The 21,259-nt window shown below is 42.5% G+C and overlaps 1 long non-coding RNA gene across 2 annotated transcripts in view; it reads right to left on the bottom strand.

Moving 5' to 3' along the window:
- Positions 1-974: 974 nt before the first annotated feature.
- Positions 975-21,259, bottom strand: part of LOC128143089 (uncharacterized) — a 50,412-nt gene continuing 30,127 nt past the window's right edge. The window contains exons 2-4 of one of the 2 annotated variants that reach the window (XR_008235605.1): positions 18,012-18,317; positions 17,068-17,122; positions 975-4,789 (exon numbers count right to left, since the gene is read on the bottom strand). This is a non-coding gene — a long non-coding RNA (uncharacterized LOC128143089). The remainder of the gene's footprint in view (positions 4,790-17,067; positions 17,123-18,011; positions 18,318-21,259) is intronic. The other variant, XR_008235604.1, reaches the window with a different exon arrangement.

The following is a 21,259-nucleotide window of genomic DNA, read 5'->3' as shown; positions in this document are numbered from 1 at the left end:
AACATGTCTCCTGCCTGTCTCTTTCAATCGAGGCATTTCATATTGATATTTGTTTCCAAAGCTTTGGAGAATCCTTAGAAATGGAAACCATTTTATGAGCAGGAACTGGTTAATGTTTAACCTCCTGGTTTCGCTTTTTCCTTTTTCAGTGCATCACTCTGCTTCACATGTTTTGCAGTGGAACCAGCTGTGCCATCCTTTCAACTAAGCCCTTGGCTCTTGGTGTTCACTGGAAACATTTTCCAGCTGTGAGATGAAAGGTAAAAGATTTAAAATTATATAGTGGACAGTAGACCTCTGAAACAGTTTATTCACAGTGAATCTGACATACTCCCTGCTAAATACCACAGGCTGTAAGAAAACCTTTGAGTGTAGCAACCTGGCAAGTTTTTTTGGAAAATGTAAATATGGGCCACCTTGAGATCTGAAATCTTCTGGCTGTGTTCCCTGGCAATGGGCAAAGTCCACTTTTGACCAGAGGATCCCAGAACTTTTTGACTCATCATGCCCAGTTATACGCAGCCCTGGGACCTAGCAAAGGAAGCACTGGGCAGCAGCCATTGCCCAATCCTCTAGGTAACTTTCCTGGTAACTATCAGGCTGGCACGATTACTTACCAAGCCATGTGGCAGCTGTATAGGGTCATCCTGCTTAGGGGTCCCTGCCCTTTCATCCATGTATTGTCTTTTCATAAGTGCTTCCCTCTCAGAACTGTAAACTCCTTACACCTCCATCAAGAAAGCACTCCTCCTTCTCCCTCATCTTCGCCCCCCCGCCGCCCATTTGGTGGTTTTCTCTCTCTATGGTTTCTATTGCTTCAGCTGCTCAGATCAAGAACAGTAATATTTTCACCACAGCTAAATAAAATATACCCCACCCACTCGTTGCCACAACTTGCCTTTAAAGTAGCTGGAGCAAAAAAACATTCCAACGGGTAAAATATTAATTTACTGTGGGCTCAAATGAGCCTTGGAGCAGTGCAATGCTCTATGAAATTGCACAGGACAGAGCAGGTATTGTCTGCAGCTGAATTCATTAGACTTTAATATAAAAGGTTGGAGGTGGGCCTGTTGGAAATCGCAGGTCCAGGTTCTGTATCCTGTTGTGACTGCACGCTTCTCTCCTGGGCTCACCACAACGCCTCCCAATAGTCTGAGGTGCTTCAGATCCCGAGGTGCTTAAAATCCAAACTCAAATTTCCCTGAAGTTCAAGGTATCTAAATTCAATGGCCAAATGGAGAAAAAGCTCAGCGGTGCTATTTCTGTTGCTTGGTCCTGAGCCCAGCATGTGGTTCAGAGACGTATCTGTGTAACTCTGCTTTTGCTGTGAAAACCTCAGCTCCGCTCAGCAGCAATCCTTCACTCCAGGAGGCATGCTAGTCTTCTCTGTTCTCTGCTCAAGGCTGGTTCAAGGCATCTTCACTCTTAGCAGGATGTAAAAAATCAACCAGAAGAGCTATGCAAAGAACAAGGAGAGGCGCGACACTTGACCCGTTCAACACAGTCTCGCAGAAGCAAGCATTTGACAGCATAATCTAGCCGTTCAGCTCTATAATCTAACTTGACAACAGGGATTGCTGTTACAAAAGAGAAAACTGAAACCGTGTTTTCCCAGATTGCGGAGATTAATCCGGTCAGAGGAGATCCCATTTCCACAGTGACAACAGACAGCTCCCCACCTCCCCCCCGCGGCACCTCTCACTTGCAGGTCACCAGCAGGGATTTGGGCAAGAGGGGGTTGCTCAGTAGCGAGGCCTCCCGAAACTTGCAACAGCAGCGACCTGCAGGTCAGCCCCCCGTCTGGGGGTGCAGAAGCGGATGTCGGGGCGGGAGGCCCTCAGCATCACCCTGGTTTTGGCAGAACATTGCATTTCGAGGGGAGAGCCGCAGGGCACAAACCTGCGTGAAGCTCGGGACGTCCCACGTAACTCCATCCCAACCTGCATGTCCTCCCCGAGAAGGGCCTGCCACCACAGATGGCAAACAGTGGTTTCCAAGGACTTTTTGTGGCTGCCATTAGGTGGTTATACTACGGTGAAAAAGCTCGCTTCAGTCCAGTGCAATGAACTGAGCCAAAGCAGAGAGCCAATGCTCGGCTCTGGGAAGGAAGGATGGGGAGGTAACCCCAAAACGCCACATTTATCAGAAACTGGGAATGCTGCACCCAGGCATGCTTCCCTGTAGCGCTGGTGGTGAGGAGCACCCTTAATCTGGAAGCTGCTGGACCTGCATCCCTGGGGTCCAAGCTCCTCTGGGCTCGCCAGTGCCTTCTGGCTGTTTCTCAGGCTCATTGCTCATGCTGTCATTTTTCTGAGATTCACAGGGAGACTCAGGCCTAGCAAGACGAGATACAATTTATTCTGAGGAATTTTGTGACTGTCTGTCTGATTTAAAATTTGAGAGGCTTCTGAATTACTGATGTGGAAAATGTCTTTCCAGGAACACTTGCACCAAACTTGTTAATCACATACTTACACTGGTATGTACAACATAACAGGTTCTCCAGTGTTTTCCTGAAGAGAGCAAAGTGACTGTTTTGACACTAGACTATCACATTTTGCTCACTTGCATTACAAAGCCACAAATAAGATTTGGGTTCACTGACACTTAGCAGTGTAGAGAAAATGAAGGAAATCACAACAGTGCCTCAGTTTTTCTTCAGAGTGGAATAAGAAACAAGCACAAAGAGATATGGTGGCTTGCTCAAAGCTGCCAGAGCAGACAATAGAAGATGATAAACTAAGCTTAGATTTCTTGACTTTCATCCAACGGCCTTTCCATGGGACCTTATTCTCTTCATTGACAATATTACCTTTTGCTTGTGTAACTTTCACTTTTAAAAGATATGTGAATTGGATCTTGGTTATGTACATTGAAAAAAAGAAAAAAACCATAAAAGAGGCTAGATATGACTGTGAAATGGCAGTGAAAGTCCCTTACAAAAGTAAGTGCAAGGTTCAAGCCATCATAGTAGGATGCAAAATGTAAGTAAGTAAGTGATTTGCTCCAGAAAGAAAAAGGAAGGTTGACTGACACATTCAAAATTATAAAAGGTTGAAACCGAGAAGCACGAATTCCTTTGCGTTACTTTCTCCCCAAGACTGGAAAGGGCAACACTTGATATAACTAGATCAGTACTAATGAGCCCCAACAAAAATGGATTGCTTCTTCATGCAGTTTATTACTAAGCCATTCTGAGAAATTGAGTGGTAAATTGAATCAGTCATTGAATCAAATGTTGCATCTGAATTTAAAGAAGAAATGTATCATTTCATATAAACTATAATAACTTCTGCTGCTGAGATGATAACTAGGGCCAGTCAAATTTAATGATGCACGGTATAGCAGGATACAAGCTGATAACTCTCGGCACTGGGAAGGTGTGGCAACCCTTCATACCCTCTCTGTCTGTTTGATTGGGTGGAGGGAATATATTTTCCATGATGAGCTCCACTAAACTTATTTTAAATTTCATCAGTAGTGGTAGGGGAAATGTGGGTGATTTGATGGCTCTTGAGTGAGAGTCACCACCTTGCATTGCCCTGGTCAGTGGGAAGTGCTTGGCCAATGCACTATTGGTGGTGGACCGGTCTGTCAACATGTAAGCACAAGTAGGACATGCTCAGAGAGCTCCTCATTTTCACACCAACTTGCAGGTGAGGTTTTTCTTTGATGCCACATGCCCCTGACACAGGTATATTTGGGCTAATGAAGTGATATTATTATTACTGCTTGAGACCTCATCCAGGTCTGACTCCAAGATAAATAAAAGTAAAGATAAATTTCTCTTTCCCCTCATGTATTAAGGCCTTAGGGAGGACCAAGGCACAAGCAAACAACTGGAACAAATCTGATCTGCTGTAAAAGCATTTTGTTCATGTAATAAAATTAATGTGCATTTGAAGAATTTTACAGTTTTGCATAGCACTTAATATATGGTAAACCCCACACAGATCTTTCCTGCCTGGATTATAGGATGGTATTAGCTCCTCCAGAGCAAAACCAAGATCTCAACTGCCAACGAGTGACAGCCTGCAGCTTTAAATATCAGCTCTGGAGGGCAGCTGTTTCAGCACAATGGATGCCTTTCTCCAGTGGAATTCCCATGCACAGGAGATGCTTGGGTTCATGTATGCTTAACTGCCCCATCCTTCAGCACTTCCTTTCCCTGGAGTGAGGAAAAGTTAAGGAGGGCTCCACTTCCAGCAAGGATGCAAATGCTGTTTTGAATTACAAAGAGGAAAATGAAGGACTCTGCCTGGGCAGCCTGACATGTGTTATAAATTCCTTTGTTGTAGGCATAGTCTAGGGTCTTCCTCCAGCAAATAAGAAAACCAAAGGGTCCAAAATGCTTTAGCAACACAAAGAGCCCAGTTTATCTCCCAAACCTTGGGCAATCTTTCCTCTCACCCGCCCCCAAACCCCAAACCAACAGTAGGCAACAGTCTCCCAAACGCTTCTGTTGTAGTAACAGTTCTCAGTTGCTCTCAGCAGAGCTCTGACCAGCAGTGACTTACTTTTTTTAAGCAGGCAAGAAAAAAGCATGGAGGAGTTAGGACAAACCGTAACACATGAGCTGAAAGCTGCTGGGAAAGCAGGATGAATTACACAAGGAAGGGGTTCTTTGTACTAGTATTTCCAAGCCATTTCTTCCTGATTTGATCTCATTGCTGCATGTAGAGATTAGGTTGGTTGTATGGCTTGTCTGATCCCAAACAGTTCCCTTCTTTGCTTGTTCACCAAGCCAGACTTTAAAAGGTTAGAGAAACACCTGGGCTTTGACAGTCTCCTGCAAGAAGAAAGGTATTATCAGGATATTATCCTTGCATTGTTGAAGCTTGGGGGGGGACATATGATGGAAGATTGTGCCTCATAGTTTAATATAAGATGGCTAAGAAATAATTGTGAATGCAGAAAAGGGAGAGAAAACACGACAGGACCCAATAATGTTTCAAAACTGGTAATTAAAGATCAAGCAATACAGAATCAAGGGGAATTTGAACTGCCCTGCCCAACAACCAGGAATATAAGCCTGACCAGTAATACAAAAATAGCATCTTCTTATAAGATGAAAAATCTGTGCTAAGCCACAAAGCTTCAAAGTATCATCTGGTTCTTCTGTTAAAGTATCATCCTTCTCTGCCAGACACATTCCTGCTACTGTCCTTCCAAATAGAAAAAGAGAGGGAGAAAACTGCTCAAACATGATGAAATAAACTCATTACAAAAATTACAGAATCTATAGCAATTACACATAAAGATGTAGAAAGGGATTCTTAGCACTTGTAGTGCTTCTTCCAAATGACTCTCGCTTGTCAGTGTCCTGAAAATAATCACCTCTGAAGATGTCGTCTTCTAGCACTCAAGCTGGAATCATTTTATAGTGTAAATAAGAAAAGAAAAATATATGAGTATGTGTGAGCAAGGGACCAGTGTTTCTCAGCTGTGCCCTGGCAGAGAGAAGAGGGCAGTTTGCTGCTGCCCCTTGATTTGAGAGGTTAGAAGATCCATTAATTGGGCTCCTGCGCCTTGTAGGTAGGGGACAGAAATACCCTGGGCACCAAATCCTTACAACTCTTGTACACAGTGCAAACCAGTGTGGGGGCTGTGGTCAGAACTTCACGCTTATATTGGGTTACAACAAAGCTGAACTGCTGGTCAGTGATGACAAGGTGACTAATCCCACCAAAGATCAACAGAGAAGTTAGCTGGGACCCACAAGCACTGAGGCATGATGATTGTGCACTGAGCTGCTTGGAAGTCCCTCAGGTGGTCACAAAAGTGTCACTGGCCATTCCTTGCTGCTTCTGACAAAACTGTTCGTTTGTCTTTCTTTCCTGTAACAGTTTGTCTTCCTGCTGGATATCAGGTGTAAATACCCTTCTGCTAGGTCTTGATTCTCAGCCAAAGGGTTGGGTTCAACAGCTGAGAGTGCCCACGCAAGCCCTACTTTAAATGTAGGATCTACATGAAAGTAGTACTTTAAATCTGGGAACCTGCATTCTGCTTTCAAGCAACAAGTTAAAAAAAAATTGGTTACTTAAACATTGCTTCATTAGGTGAAGACAAGAAAGAACAAACAGTCTAGAGGCCAACACTACCGATAGTCCCTTGACTGCAAACACAGGGAGGAGAATCGGAGCTTCCCTCTCCTGGGAAAGGCAGCTTCCTACTGCCATCCCCTCAAGCACCTCAACTCCCATGCTTCCGCGCCATGGAGGGGACAAGTGCTGAGGCCATTTCACTCATTCCTGCATAAGCAACCAGGCAGAAGCTGGAGGTGCTGGTTGGCTTGGAATAGCTGAGCTGCCCTTTCAACCACTGCTTCTGCTAGGAGCCCTCTGCGCCTGCTACCCCACTCACCTCCTCTTCACTTGGTTTCAGCTCCTCAGTAGATGAAAGCTGCATGGGGGCCCTAGGAAGACTCCTTCCCACACAAAGACCTTTCCCAGACAGCCTCCTCTCCTTCCTCCAGCAGCCAGACCTTCAGGCCCTCAAGGAGCCTTAGGTTTGTTGGATACCTTTGGGTTGACTAAGACTTTTCACATCCCTACTATATCTTTTCCAGTTCCTTCAACTTCAACATGTCTATTTGTGTGGGTTTCTCTCTGAAATGTAAAGACCCCATGTATTGTACAAGGTGCAATGAAACCAAAAGATTTTTAGGTGTTCCTGCTGGCTCTGTCCATGTGTCCTCATTACCCTTCTGGCTTCTGGCCCTGGGTTTTTCTTCAACGGAATCTGCTCTTCTTCCTCTTTAGAGCTCAGCACCAGCCTTATATATCAGACTAATAGAAACTGCATATTCTTAAAGGCTATAAAACATAGTGGGTTGTCTGAAGAGACCTTGGTTTACTGAAATTTTGCATTAAACCCACAATCTACAGCTGTAAATTTTTTTGTATGTTACTTATTTTTATAAAATATATAACAGGTGCTTAAAAGTACACAAACAGTCAACAAAACCACTTTGCTTATATGACTCAGCATTTGGAAAGTCAACAGAAAAATTGGGCCTGGCACTGATTTTTGTGGCAACTCAGTGGCTGCCTTCCCCACCCCCATTTTCACCCCCCTGCACTCTCTCCCCACACACTTCATTACCATGTCACTTCTAAATCCATTGGAACAGAATTGCTGATGCTGTGTTTGCTCACAGACCTCAGACTCTCTAAGCATCTGTAGTGTTCTGTGAAGGTCTGTGTTAAAAGCTTTTTAAAAGTATGGCTAGATTAGATCTACCACTTTATTCCTGTTGGCTCTCTGGTTGTGCAGTATAAGCATCTGAACTTTGAGTTAGATGGAATTATGGCATTAAGAAAAACACAAGTAAAATTAATGACTGGACAATGGTCTACCTAAAGGAATATATTTATTCCTTATGACCTTCATGCTAAACTGTAATATAAGCATTTATTTTTTCATGATAAGATCAGTCGATAGTTCAAACATACCAAAATTAGACCTCACAGAGAGGGGTACTCAAGCTCCTTACTTGTGACCTGTGAATACATTCTTTTCTGAGTCCTAAAGCTACTGTAGTCCTTCTAACATACTTTTCGTTGAGGCTTTTTTCAAGCGCATTTGTGTGTGGAACAGAAAAGGAGGAACCAAAAGGAAAAGTTAATGATACAGCAAGAGAGGGGGAGAGAGAGAGAAGATAATCATCCATATTAATACAGCTTATGCAATTTCCAGATGTTTGTTAATGAAAAAAACACAGAAGGGATGAAATTAAGAGGAAAACTTAAATAAAATTAATCGAAAACCAAATTCACATTTGTCTAAAGTTTGCTGCAGCTCAGAAACCCTTTGTGTGAACCTGGACTGATTTATGATTTCACATCAAAACCACGCCAGCCAGGGGATTTTGCATGGTTAGGTTGTGAGACCAGATGATTCTCACTACTTCCAGGGTTTATTCAATTCCCAGAACACAAAAGAAAACCCAGAGGGTGCAAGCCTGCATGAACTGACATAAAAGAGAAAACAGCAAATCTCTGAAAAGCACAAGGGCCAAGTTTTATATAGCTCCAGTTGTGAACTAGGAATTTCCACATACTCTTTCCACACTAGTGATTCCTTTGAAATTGCACCCTCTTCCCCTTCCAGCCCAGCGAGCCTAAAGTTGTGTGTGTCTTGACTCTTCTGTAACTACATAGCTTGGCCCTCGATCCTCAGCTGCAATGCTACATGAAAGTTCCCAGGAATCCTTAGCCAGGCCCAGATTTGGGAGAGAGGAAGAAATCAAGGGCTTCGGCCCATGCTCCAGGTCATGTAAGGCAGTAGCGATCAGACAGCTGCACAGCTCCCTCCACGCTCAGCATGGCTGCCTTGGCTTCTGCTAGGCTATTTTTAAATCACAGCATGCCATTTCCTCATGCTTTTCATTCTTTTATCTCACTATTGCTTAGAAATGTTATTCTCATTTATTTAAATGGCTGGAATACCAAGCAGTCAACGATTTCCTTTCTAATCTGTATTGACTGCAGACTGCTATTTCTCGGTCATGCTTACCCATTTCAACATGCAGAATTTACACTTCCTGTATGATATATATAATGCCCTCTGACACTGGTTCATCTACCTCTCTCTTGGTTCCTTGAAACAGTGTCCAGGCAATGCCAAACTGTCCCGAGAATCCCATGGATGCTGTGTCACAACATTATTTGGCATACGTTTCCCTCATTGTAATTATTCATCAGAGCTTCAAATCTACACGGGGAGGACAGCAGTACATCCATACATTTCTCTGACATGGTTCATCCATCTGTTTCTCTCCTCTGTGGAAGAGATCTAGAGGTTTTACTCAAAAAAGTGGTCCATTTTGGTATCAAACTGACTGACAGTGAAAGTACCCCTCTACAAATAAAAGTCACTAAATAACTCTGAAATATGGCCGTCTCTGTGCAGCTACAATTTTTTCTCCTTGGGACCTGTATTTGAATAGCTCATCTTGCAGTGATCTTTGGGAAATAATACAACTAGCACTGTACCTAAAGGTTTGCAAACTGACAGACACAAGCTACCTCTAAATGGGATGTAAACGGCCAGCAAAAAGAAGGATGTGTCCTCTAGTGCTTGCAAACAGCAAGGACCAGAGCCCTGAAACTCCTGCTACTGCTGCCATTGCTACTGCTGATTTCCAAGCCAGTGAGGGTTTGGGAAGCTCTCTCCTAGGCGATTCCTCCTACTCAGAAATCATCATTATTAGCAATTCTGTCTTGGAGAATGAAATGGTTCTTGCCTGAATTAGGTCATTTGGGTCTCTATGTTTTCAACAGGAGATTTTTCACGCCAGCTTCTGGAAACGTGGCCAATTCTCTTTTAGCTTCTAGCAGCTGTTGGGCAGTCTGCATTGCCCAGTCCTCAGCTGGTGCAAGGCAGCATAACTCCTTCACAGTAAATGGGGTTGAAGCACATCATGCCATGGAGGATACCACACCATGGGACAGTGCTTGCTCTGTAAAGTACCCTGGAGCCACATGGGCTCTCAGCTGCTCTACCTCCAACTTTTCTCACCATGGTACTCATCTGTCTAAGGCTTGTTTACATTTTTGTGCATTTATTTTCTGGCTGTGATATAATGGTACATGCCATGCCTGAGTTTTTCTTGTGCTGCTGGCTGACTGAAAACACATCCTGTTGTGATTTGGATTTGTGTCATCTACCAGTATTTTAGATTAACAAATGTGCTGTCATGGAGCATGTCAGTCCATGCGCTGAAAGCACAAAATTACCACAGTAACTCTGGCCACGGTCAGGAGCTCCCAAGCCAAGTCTGAGGTTGGGCCTTTTTTTTTCTTAAAAAAAAAAAAAAAAAAAAAAATCCTTGAATTAAAAAACCAAACCAGTTACAGTCCATGGCTCTGAGTGTTCGATTCACCCATTCCTGCTCCTTGGAAGACATTCACATTACACAAGGCCTGTGCCACTGGAAGAGCACATGCTGCAGGAAATCCTGGCATGGTAATCATAAATCATGTCCCATACCTGGGTGACTCAGGAACGGTTCGTATTAAGCAGTAGTCCAAAGTTACAAAAGTTTTACCATATTTTAATAAATTAGAGATCTGTTGAAAAGGCTGAGAAAGGAAAAAACACTCTGTGCTTCACTTTTGCAATCAAACTGGTGAGCAGTTCCTGGGTTGGCCCTATTAATAAGAATTTCCAAGCCAATTAGTCTTAAGATGCCATCTTAAGCTCTCATTGCTATGGATTTTCTCCTAGACTGCCAAAGGAGGCAAAAAAGTAGCACATGATGGGACAAAACTGCCAAATTCTCACCTCCTTGACAACAACTATATATGAAACGAGCTGGCACTTAAGTCAAACCAGTCTATGGGACTGTTGGAAGAATTTAACAATTTCAATACCTCGGACTACTTTCTGACACACTCTCTGCTGGCCCCTGTGCAGCTGCCAAATCTGCAGGGTTCCTGGCTTGGATCTGACTAAGGACATCATTTTCCAACTGGGAAATTACTTCAGATTGTGCAATGTTGTCAGGAGATTTAGAAATTTAAAGTTAAACCTGAAATTAACCTTGTTTTACTGCATGCTTTCTCAGCTTGTGCTGTATCTTCAAAACGAATTTGTTTAATTCAGGTTTATTTAATTTTTTGTGGGGTTTGGGCTGGAAGAAAAAATGAGATAGTTTATGGAAGCTGGTAGGGTAACAGAGAATGGGAATCCTACCCATCATTTCATCTTTTTTTGTGTGTGTATGAATTCAAGTGCTTTCAGTGCAAGTCCACCCTAATCCTCTAGTTGCCATTTGAGAATGGAGAAGAAAGAATATCTTAGTTAATGCGCTGGTTAACTCAATTTGATCTTTGAATTAGAAAGATGTGCTGACTTCTCCATCTCAGCATTTCAAAGAGTCTTTACAGCCCTGAGAGAAGTGTCTGAACAGATTTTGGCTTGTGACATTGGGTTTGTACCCCCAGTGCTGGTCTGGTGCCCCCCGATGCTGTAACCAGTGAAGTGCCACGTCCTCTGTGGCAATGGCTTTTAGACCTAAATGGTCTAAAATAATAAGGAGTTCTTCTGCAATATTTTCCATCATTTTAGACTTAAAAAAAATATAATTATGTAAAGTCTTGCTCATTTAAGAGTAGTTGTTTTCACAGCACTTGCACTTATCACTAAAAAACCAAAAGAGTAGAAATGGCATGGCATTTCTTTGATAAGAAGTTCCCACAACCAATCTTTATTTCTTGTAGAAGGCTGAATGAAGAATAATCCCAGCAGGACACTGTTGTACTCTAATCTCTCTTTCCAGGAGATTAAGAAACCTATGCCATCTCACCACTTTCTTATTTGGAATACTCTCTAGAATAACTTCTAAGTAATTATTATTCTAGCTATTCCATGTAAAATTGCTGTTGATTCTCTTTCTGAGCTTGTGGAAAACACCACTTTTAAAAGACATTGTGTAAATAATAAAATACATCTGGCATTGCAAGGTAAACTTTATTCCTTTAACACTAACATTTCTAGGTTAAAGATTGTATGTGCGTTCGCAAAGCTCGGTGCTTTTTTTCAGTGCTGTTGTAGTTCATTAATGTCTTGCTCATTAAGGGTGACCAGCATCAGTAGTTAAGAAAAAAAAAAAGTAGGAGAAGCATCTAGGTAGCTGAATGCACCATCAGAAGTTAAATTCTGTCACTCTCACCTCCCTTCACTTTTTCTAAATAACCAAATATGCCCCTGCACTAGTAACTCCTCCTTGAATGTGGTATCACCACTACTATAAAACAGGTCGAGTCAGCTGATGACTTCAAGCAGTTGTGTAATATTATTTAGAACTATTCTTTTTTTCCTTCTCAGCTGTTACGAGAAAGGACTTAGCCATTTTTCAGAAGGATTTAATGGTTTTGAGTAGTCCAAGTCAGAAACCTCTCAGATACTGTCCACTGTTAGGAAGCACCGAGATCCCCGGGAAACAGGCTCCCTACAGGATTCCCAGCTTGGGCACAAAACAAAATGAAAACTTCAGCAAGGGAACTAGCTCCCAGGCAGCAAAAGCCGGCATCCTGGTGGGCTGATTGTACCTCGCAAGAACAGCACACATGACTTAGGATCACTTTCCTTCAGTATCCTCATTCAACCCTGCATGTCTTTTGTGAGCTCTCACAATTCACTGAACTTTCCTAGGGGCCTCTTGGTTACTCCCATTCATCTCTCTTTTTTGTCTTCTCTGACAAATGTTTCTGCTGTACTTCACCAGCCTCCTTTGTGTACAACATTGATTTCAGTGGAAATCCTGTCTCTGAAGATCAGGCTGGTTCGCTGCCCTCTTCTCCATTCTCCCACTCTCCGACTACGCGCTGCCAGCTTGCTCAATCACTGAACTTTCACCTATGTTTTTGCCAAGTTAATGGTTTCCGTATAGACTCAATAGATGGGCATTTCTTCCTTGCCACGTTCCTTTTCCTTCTTGAGTTTCAGAAACGCACATAACTTTAAGCTACTCTCCAATTACAGCTAAATTATTCCCCAAGGCAATTAAGGTGAAGCATTACTTCAAAAGACATTGCTAGTGTTTCGAATTAACAGCAGCATTTGATACAGTTGTCAGTATTTTTCCATTAACAGTGCTAACCTCCCCATCCTCCCTGCAAACCCATAAAATTGATCTGATTCCCATGGAGCTGATGGGAAGAGTCCAGGTGCAGTTTCTCCCAGTGAAGCTGAAATAAAACATTTGCAAGGAGAAGCTGATTCTCAGAACTCCCAGCTTCGTTTATTGATCTCTTTCATTCAGTGCCTTACAACTCAAAAAGCTCTTCCTCCCCCTTTTAAACCCCTTTAATCAGCAGTAGATCATGTTTCAGCAGGGCTTTAATGGATTCTGGAGGATAGTTATGGAGCGCTTTACCCTTATGACTTGGCGGCTGTGTAATCAGTCTACTGGCTCAAAATCCATCTGATTTCCTGGAATTCTTCTGAAGAGAACTGAAAGGAGCCCGACAGTGACAGAATTACACCACAGCAGGGAAATCTGCTCATAGGCATGGTATGTGCTACTGGTTACTCATTCCTCTCTCTCTCTACATGCCTACCAGTCCAGTATATGCAGCGAGAGAACAGCAATGCTCATCCACAGGATTTCAAAAAGGCCTGATTATCCATGTATGCACAACGTATTTCCAAGGTTAAAAAGAATGTAGTTATACTGTCCAATGCAACATTTCCTTCGGCATTATTTATACAGCTCTAAGCTCTCATTCCCTATTGATGGAGGATAAGGAGAAAGCTTTGGGCAACCTAATTCTCTAAGATACAATCAAGGCCCATACGATCTGTCGTTGCTTGAGTAATGCTGGCATCAAGCTAAGCCTTAGCTGAATGACAATACCATCTTTGCTCAACTGATGCATATTTTTTGAGGATAACTTCATGCATGGTTCTTGCATGTTTATTGCTTGCCTTTTTAGATTTTTAGCTAGATTTTAAAGCAAATGAACATTAACATATTACTTAATTGTAAATGTTTTTAGGTGAAATCTTTTGAGATAAATGAAGGTATAAGGATGTGTAAAACTGTTCTCTGTTGCTCTGCTCTGAACAAGGAAGTGCAGAAGGATACCTTAAAATGTCCAAGCTGGCCACTCAAGTACAGTGGCAGCTACAAAGTCTGGAATACTGGGCTAAGAAAACATCTGAGTTTAGAAACAGCTCAGTCTCATAGCATTTCCCTGATAAAATTTGAAAAAAGGACACTCTCTGTGCTTTGTATTTATAGATAAAACCCTTAGAAGTATTATAAGCATCCTGTATGTGGTGAGCAGGTATCCTAAATAAATATTTAGGCATAACAGGAGAGCTAGTGCAAGGATGGCTCTGGTTTGCCCTCTGAAGGGAACGTGGTGTTACCCCGAGCCTCTGGCCAGCACAGCCTACTGGTTCCTGTTCCTGCCACAATCCTTCATTAACAGTAAGTGACGTGACAGGCAAGCAGGACCGTTTGAAACAGAATGTAATAAAACATGTTGAGAGGATAAAGTTTTGCGCTAAGGCTACACTTTTTGGTAATTTTGTGGCCAAGTTTTTATACCTGAGTCAACAGCCCTGGCCAGCCCAAATCTTTCTCAAAAAACTTGATCTTTTTTCTCTAGGTCTTTTCTTCATATTATAGTAGAACTCTCCGTAGCTGACAGCATTGTGGCACACAGGTACCAAGCTCAGTTGTGAAGCTCATTGCTACCGCGTTCACAAGGCACAAACAACCCAACGTATGGCTCTTCCATGTAAAGCACCTTTTGTTCTCCCCAGAAGTCCATGATGTGACCTCATAGCTCAGTTCACAAGCTGTGGACAAAGGTCCGTAAGAATTTGCATGGACAGACCAAGGCATGGAGCAAGGAACCCATAATAAACTGGGAAAATAAAAAGAGAATATTGTCTTTCTCAAGAAATACGGCAATTGTCATGTGCACTACAGTGAAGGCCACTCTGAGGGAAACTCAGAGAATGCTGTGCAGATGTGCTTGTGATTTATTCTGCAGGAATTAGTCTTCACATCACAAATATTTTTGCTACCAGTAAACATCAAGGAAAATGGAAAAACAGCTACAGACAGCAAAATAACTGCTGTGCATGGCTGCAGAACCTGCCACTGCCTCAGCAACTTGCAGACCCTGTACTCCAGCACAAATAAGTTCTGCCTTTCTTTGGGCTTCCTGAGTGCAGGTAATAAGCACACAAAAGGTAGGAGAACCAGTGCCAGTTTGCTGTTCGATTTGGAGCCTGTTGTCTGTCCTGTCTGCACTAACAGGTCTCAGCCATGAAATGCTGGTGAAGTAATACTTCCAGTTATCTTTGCTTTATTTTTTCCAAATATCCAGATAATAGCTGACCCTGCTTTGAGCAGGAGGTTCCTGCTCAGAGACCTCCTGAAGTCCCCTCCAGCTTGAACCCTCCTGTGATCCTATGATTAAGAATTACTTGAAAATTGAGTGTTCTTAAATCCAGCTTAGTTAGTTTGAGTAAGCCTTATGTCTACTTTAAAAGCATCCAGGTCTGTCTGCCCTGCTTCAAAGTGCAGAAATGAATGCTCAGAAGTAGGCTTCACCAATAACAGCTACGGAAATAAAGAGGCAACGACAGAGGTAGCACTATTTCTTTTGCTGCATTTGAAACTGCTAGAAAAGATGACTCTAAACATTCAGATCTTTCAGCCTCTTCCGCAGAAGGTCCACATGCCTTCCGGGTGGCAATATGAAATTCCTCTCCTCACCACTTTCCCCTTTCATTCCTGAGCCTTTACATAAGCCTTGCAAATTGTACTGCCTGCACAGCACAACGGCTTTCTGCAGACCTAGAACCATGCGCAAGCTGCGATTCTCACTCCTTAAAAGAAAGAAAAGCAGAAGAGGAAAAAACAAAACAAGAAAGAAGAAACAGCCCATCTTCATGAGATTGCCTGTGTTTCTGAATCTGATGCCTAGCTTTTAGATTAGAGACCAATCCAAGTTTCCAAGCTAGAAAACATCATGAGCTGTAAGCCTCTGATTCAATAACAGCCCCCAGCTCCTCACCAAAGTGTCTACTGTCTCGTTCAGAATCATTCCACTACCAACATAAAGAAATACAGAGCTTCAAGCACCGTGATCTAGTTAAAGATGTCCCTGCTCATTGCAGGAGTGTTGGACTAGACAACTTTTAAAAGTCCCTTCCAACCCAAACCATTCTATGAAATACATTTCCCCCAAAGCCCCAAGCTTCAACTATTAAAAGAAAAACATACCCCCTGAAAGATCACCTCCCTTCTGGTTACAAAGCAGCAGATTTAATAGGACTCTGTTCTAATTCAGAGTACCCGATGGAGCCCAGCAAGCTGACCTTCAGCTCTACGTGGTTGCACTTGCGAGCTGGGGCTCTCCGCCTTCCCGGGCATTCTGTCAGACTCTCCCAGACAGGGTACCCAAATCAACAGGACTGCGGTTCACCAGCTGAGCATCTGGCCCACATTGGTTTAACTCTATCAACCAGTTGGATCTGGTTAATATTAGAGACTAATAAAATTCATCTGTTTTGGAAATAAAGGTGAGCCAACAGTTAAATCTGCCATCAGTAAAATAATAAAAAAAAGGTTAGAGGAAGCCTGAGAATGATTAATGCTGGGCCCAGACTAACCAGAAAACAAATACTCCTCAAAGCTACCATCAAGAAGAAGAGATTGAAGCCAACATTTTGATGCATGATGATGTAGAAATAACTCTGACTGAGAAACGTAACGCTGGAATCAATTTTATCCAATAGCACAAACAATAAAAATCACAAGCCAGAGTCTACCCTGGATGTACACATGGGACTCCCATTGATTTCAGTCCTAGCCACACACATGCATCTGAGGGTGGATTTTGGAACCCCAGGTCTTTAATCCACTACTTCTACTAAGTTCAGTTATTACATGCACTAAGGATCAGGGTTGCATAGCTGTAACTGAGAATAGAATTTGGCCCATTTATTGTAAGTGCTGTGTCTGAAGTGGGTTTTCTCCTACTAAAGAAACCTAACTTTTTAGGGTTATGAAAAGTCATAAGTGGCATATCGTAAAAAACTTCCAGTCTGCAATATAAAATACACCCTGGAAAACTACTTAAATGAACAGAATCCATCTTCCAGAGTCAGGAAATGATTCACTGTAGAAAGAGAATGAGGAAAGGCTCTTTTGGTTTCTTTGACTCTAGACTGGACTGATGTCTCTGCTAGTTTTCTGACTTTCAAGTCCTTTAGTACCCTTCTATCCAACTTACACTGTCTCTGAAAACATCTGACCCTTTGCTCAAACACAGTATTACTGCATCTGTTTCTCCCCTCTTTGCTTTGGCTAGCAAACTAGGAGCACAGATAAATAACCAATGATGTCAGAAACATGCATCATAAATCATTGGGAAATTGAGGTAATTTGAATAGTCTCGCTGAGTTCTGATACGCATTAACTACACGCGCAGCTTTAGGAAAGGCTGCATGCAATTGCAAGTCATTAACCTGAGGTGCGTCCCACATCCCACATCCCACAGTGTGCTCTGCAGAGCCTGACCCAGTGCTGCTGACCTTACGGGAGTGTTCTCCAGAGTTCATGGCTCACGTACTGAATGCTTAAATCCACCTGGAAAATCAAGCAGATTATGTTTTTCTTAAGAATTCTATGCCAGTGTTCGGAAAACATAAATTATCACAAAAATTGTTAGCAAAACAAACAGAGGATTTCCAGGGGACCGCAGAAATGTGGGTGTTTGCACAAGTTCTGCGTTTGCTTAGGGTCATTGGGAAATTCTAGCCTTTATGGGCTGAACTTTCCAAAGACATAAGGAGCAGCTAGGACATGAATTGCAACTGAAAGCCAATGGAAACAAGGTATCAAACCTCCAGTTCTGCTCTCAAGAATTTTCCTGAGGATTTAGCAACGCTATTACTATTAATTTCAAGGAGACCCAAATCTCTGGCTGTCAGGGTCCTGAATGCACCCCCCTCAGGGTTCAGCTGCCAGGGTCAGGGTCAATGGGGGGCTCTTCCAACCGGTGGTGGCCATGGAGTGCTCTCAGCGGTGGAAGGGAGAGGCCACTTTCAGCCAAGCCAGGCACTTCGACCCTGCCAGAGCTACCACCATGCAACTCTGTAGGAGCGTCCCAGAGGGATATACCACCATAACCTTTAAAAGGTCTAAAGACAGGCCATGTGGAGGCTCCCTGAGGCAAAGCACCTGACCTCTGAGAATATCTAGCTAGACCACAGCTGAGCCCCAGCTTTGCATCCTACATCTTGGCCATGAGCCTGCTCGTGGACTTCAAGAAAATCCCACTGGGGCTGTGGAAAGCTTTGCATCTGTTTCAGCACAGTGGCATTTTAAAAAGGGGCTAATTTACTGTTCTGAGCAGATTTGGATTTATGTGCGGAGAAAGAACAACTCCAGTGCAATAAGATACCATCCACCAAGAAACGCAAGATCAATTCCCACCAGCAGCTTGGGAGAAGGCTTTTCCCAACAAACAACTTACCTGCCATGGACATTTGCTCCACCTTTCTTCTAGATTCAGACATACAAACTGTACCACAAAAATCATGAGCATATACATATTTCTGAGCAAAGGTAGGCACTTGCTTCAAAGCATTGGGTGTGTAACTGAGAATGGGGTCTGACTGTTGAAGCTGTAGACAATAGTCTTGGGAAGCACTGATAGATGTGTTGAAGGAAGTTAATGACAAATCCATCAGCACATCCTGGTGTTACCCGTTGCAGTATTTCTCTGTCTTCTTTAAAGAGTAAGGGAAAACTAATTTGCAAAGTAGACTGTACTGAGCACCTGTTTATGCAAGAAGAAAACACACGTTGATATATGACAGTTCAGCTCTTGGGCTGGAAAAGTTAAAAGTTACAAACAGTATGACCTCCGATCAAATGATCAATGGTTGTAAAAATAAGGATCTGTACGTATCGTTCTTTCTGTCTCAATGTCCTAAACTGGGCTACAAGTGGAGTGTCACCATAGACGACCACAATAACCTTTTTCGATTTAAACTCTAGGAACTGAAAAGACAAGAAATGTAAAAGTAAACCAAAGTTAAATGTAACTGAGTCTTTCACTCATTTCACCCATACATCCATGTCCATGCAGAGGCATTAGGTTCACAGTGGACTCACTTGGCACTGATGAAACTTGAAGCAAACCTGAATGAGGGAACTGTCTCTTATTGCAAACCAAATCTTTCCATCATTTGGTCCTGTTTGTGCTCCCAACCAAGCCTGAAGAAAATACACAGAGTGCACCCGTTCCTTTGCTGAAGGCCTGTGCAAATGTTTCTGATAAATTTATCTCATGCTGCCCTGCATAATGGATGGTTCAAGTGCCTTGGTGAGACTTCTGAAAGGACTGACTGTCATCGGTTGATATCCCAGGCCTGTGTGCAGACACTGTTGCCACAAAAGAGGCAAAAAGCTAAAATAAACACCACAATATCTGATGAAAGATGACCATCTCTTATTGGAGCCATTAAAATTCCAGTCTTGAAGGGAGAGTGGGCCGGATTGTCCCCTGGAATTTGCAGTCGTCATTCAGAGGAGTGTGGTATTCAATAAAATGGTAAATAGTCCAGGAAGTGCCAAATAGATTTTTTATTACAGTGCTGTATGGCTGCCTATTCTCTGATTGATGCTGTATGACAACATTTTGCTGATAAGAACACTTGTGAGTGCTGACTTACTTAGCTTGGTCGGGTGGGTTTGCTTCAGCTTCCTGGGAGAATGGTTTTGGATGGAAAACCAGACTTGCCTTGTTTGAATTACCTGAGTAAACCCAGCCTTGTAAACAGACTTACTTGAGGCCTTCTGCAGAAGGTGAATATCACTCTTGTAAATCACAAAAAGCTGCAGGATATGTATTCCTGGCTCCGATATAGGCCAACAGAAAAGAGGAAATTCACAGCTGGAACTTTAAACTTCTGCTGTTGTCATTTTGCTCTTTACAAATTCATTGCACAAATGATAAATCAGCCTCTCCAATTATGTGAGTAGGTTGCAGTGAGACAAACAAGAGGGGAAGCTGGGCATCCAGCTTTTTATTTCTTTGACATTGGAAAACTTTTCTCCAGAAATACTGAAGCTAAACTTGACTCAGTCATATCAATTAAAGGAAAAACTTGGTCCTTACTTTGATTTTTACTTTGCAGACACTGGCTAACATAATTTTGTTCAGTAGGACCTTCAACATTACTATTACACACATGTGGAAAGGCTCTATTCTTTGGATACTTAGAGAGAGATACCCTATTTTCAGTTCACTCCTGGAAAGGTGTTAAAAATCTTTCAAATGCACTTTTAAAATAAGCAGGCTTTTAGAGAAGAGATTCAGTGGCTGTGAGTGTTTGAAAACATACTTCTAAAGCCTTTAAAGACAAATTTTATCCCTCCAAGTCCATCACCTGTACTGTTGTATTAGTATCCACTCTTTCCTTGTTTTCTTCCTGCCTACCCTGCTTATGACTGGACTCAGTTCATTCTGAGCTCCTCACCCATTACCATGCATGGACTGTTCAAATCATCTTTCTAGCATGATCAGCCTTCATATCTTTGTAATGTTGGCACTGCAAATGGTTAACACTATTCCTACAGTGTTACAGGGAGCACTGAGACAGAAGGAGGGTTTAAGGTGTATACCGGTCCAGCCTTAACTCTCTGAGAACTCACCTGCTGACAGTACCCTGGTGATAGGCCTCCTTGCCTACTTCACACATGAAGATTTAAGTGGTAATTGGGGTTCATGTAGTCTCAGTACAAAAATTGGGACCTACACCTAATGGCAAATGCTATTGATGCTGAGATTGGTACAAATGAAAATGCAATTCAGAAGTTTTCCTTACTATGCAGACCTTCCAGAAGACAGCTTTTCCTTATGGGTAGCATTTCTGAAAAGTGTAAGATATTCTACAAATACATCCTATTGCTGTACTGGAAACAGGTGCCATCAATTCAGCAACATTGACTTGCTTTGCTGCGTAATGAGAGCGCACATATTTTAGAAAAGATCTTTTCCTGATCTTGCTGAGTTATTTGGCATCCAAATTGCCAGAACACAGCCAACAAACTAAGAAACAGAATAATAAGAGGAAAACTTTCCTACCTATGAGCTTAGAAAGTTAAGTCAAAATCCTGTGAAGGTTTGCCAACATTTCCTGCAGATTTCTATTGTCCTACCAATATACAGCATCTCACCAAAAAATCAGCTATGCCTGTCACTATTTAAATGAACTTAGAAATCTTCTATACACAAGTTACATCAATAATTTATTTCATTCCACTGTTCATCAGTAGTTCTCCAGTCTTAACATCAGGGCCAGCATTAGGTAGGTCCAAGGGAGCACCAACACCGAGCCTTCATATGGTTTCTGTTTACTGCAGAGCCAGAAGAACCATCACATAATATTGCACAGATGTTAAGAAGGAGATGTCCACAGACATAACAGATACAACAAACACTCTCTGTAAATGTGCGGGGTTAAACAGAAAACCTGTTTCTGTGTGTGTGCACAGGGTCACAGTGTTTAGAATGGTAATTAAGGTCCCAATAACACTAACTGCAATACACGTTACTTGTAGTGGAAGAGGGAAAGGCTTTCTTGCATAAACTCTGTGCTTTGTAAGACACCAGACGAAAACAGAAGACACAGGTTAGGCCAAGGCTGAGGACAGTATGCCCCCACTGTACAGACACTACTCGTACATAGGTGATGTCACCACTTCCAAATCTGA

The sequence above is a fragment of the Harpia harpyja genome, chromosome 6, assembly GCF_026419915.1.
Source record: "Harpia harpyja isolate bHarHar1 chromosome 6, bHarHar1 primary haplotype, whole genome shotgun sequence".
Classification (NCBI taxonomy): Eukaryota; Metazoa; Chordata; class Aves; order Accipitriformes; family Accipitridae; genus Harpia; species Harpia harpyja.
The sequence above is the reverse complement of the archived record's forward strand: the minus strand, read 5'-3'. Positions and strand labels throughout refer to the sequence as shown.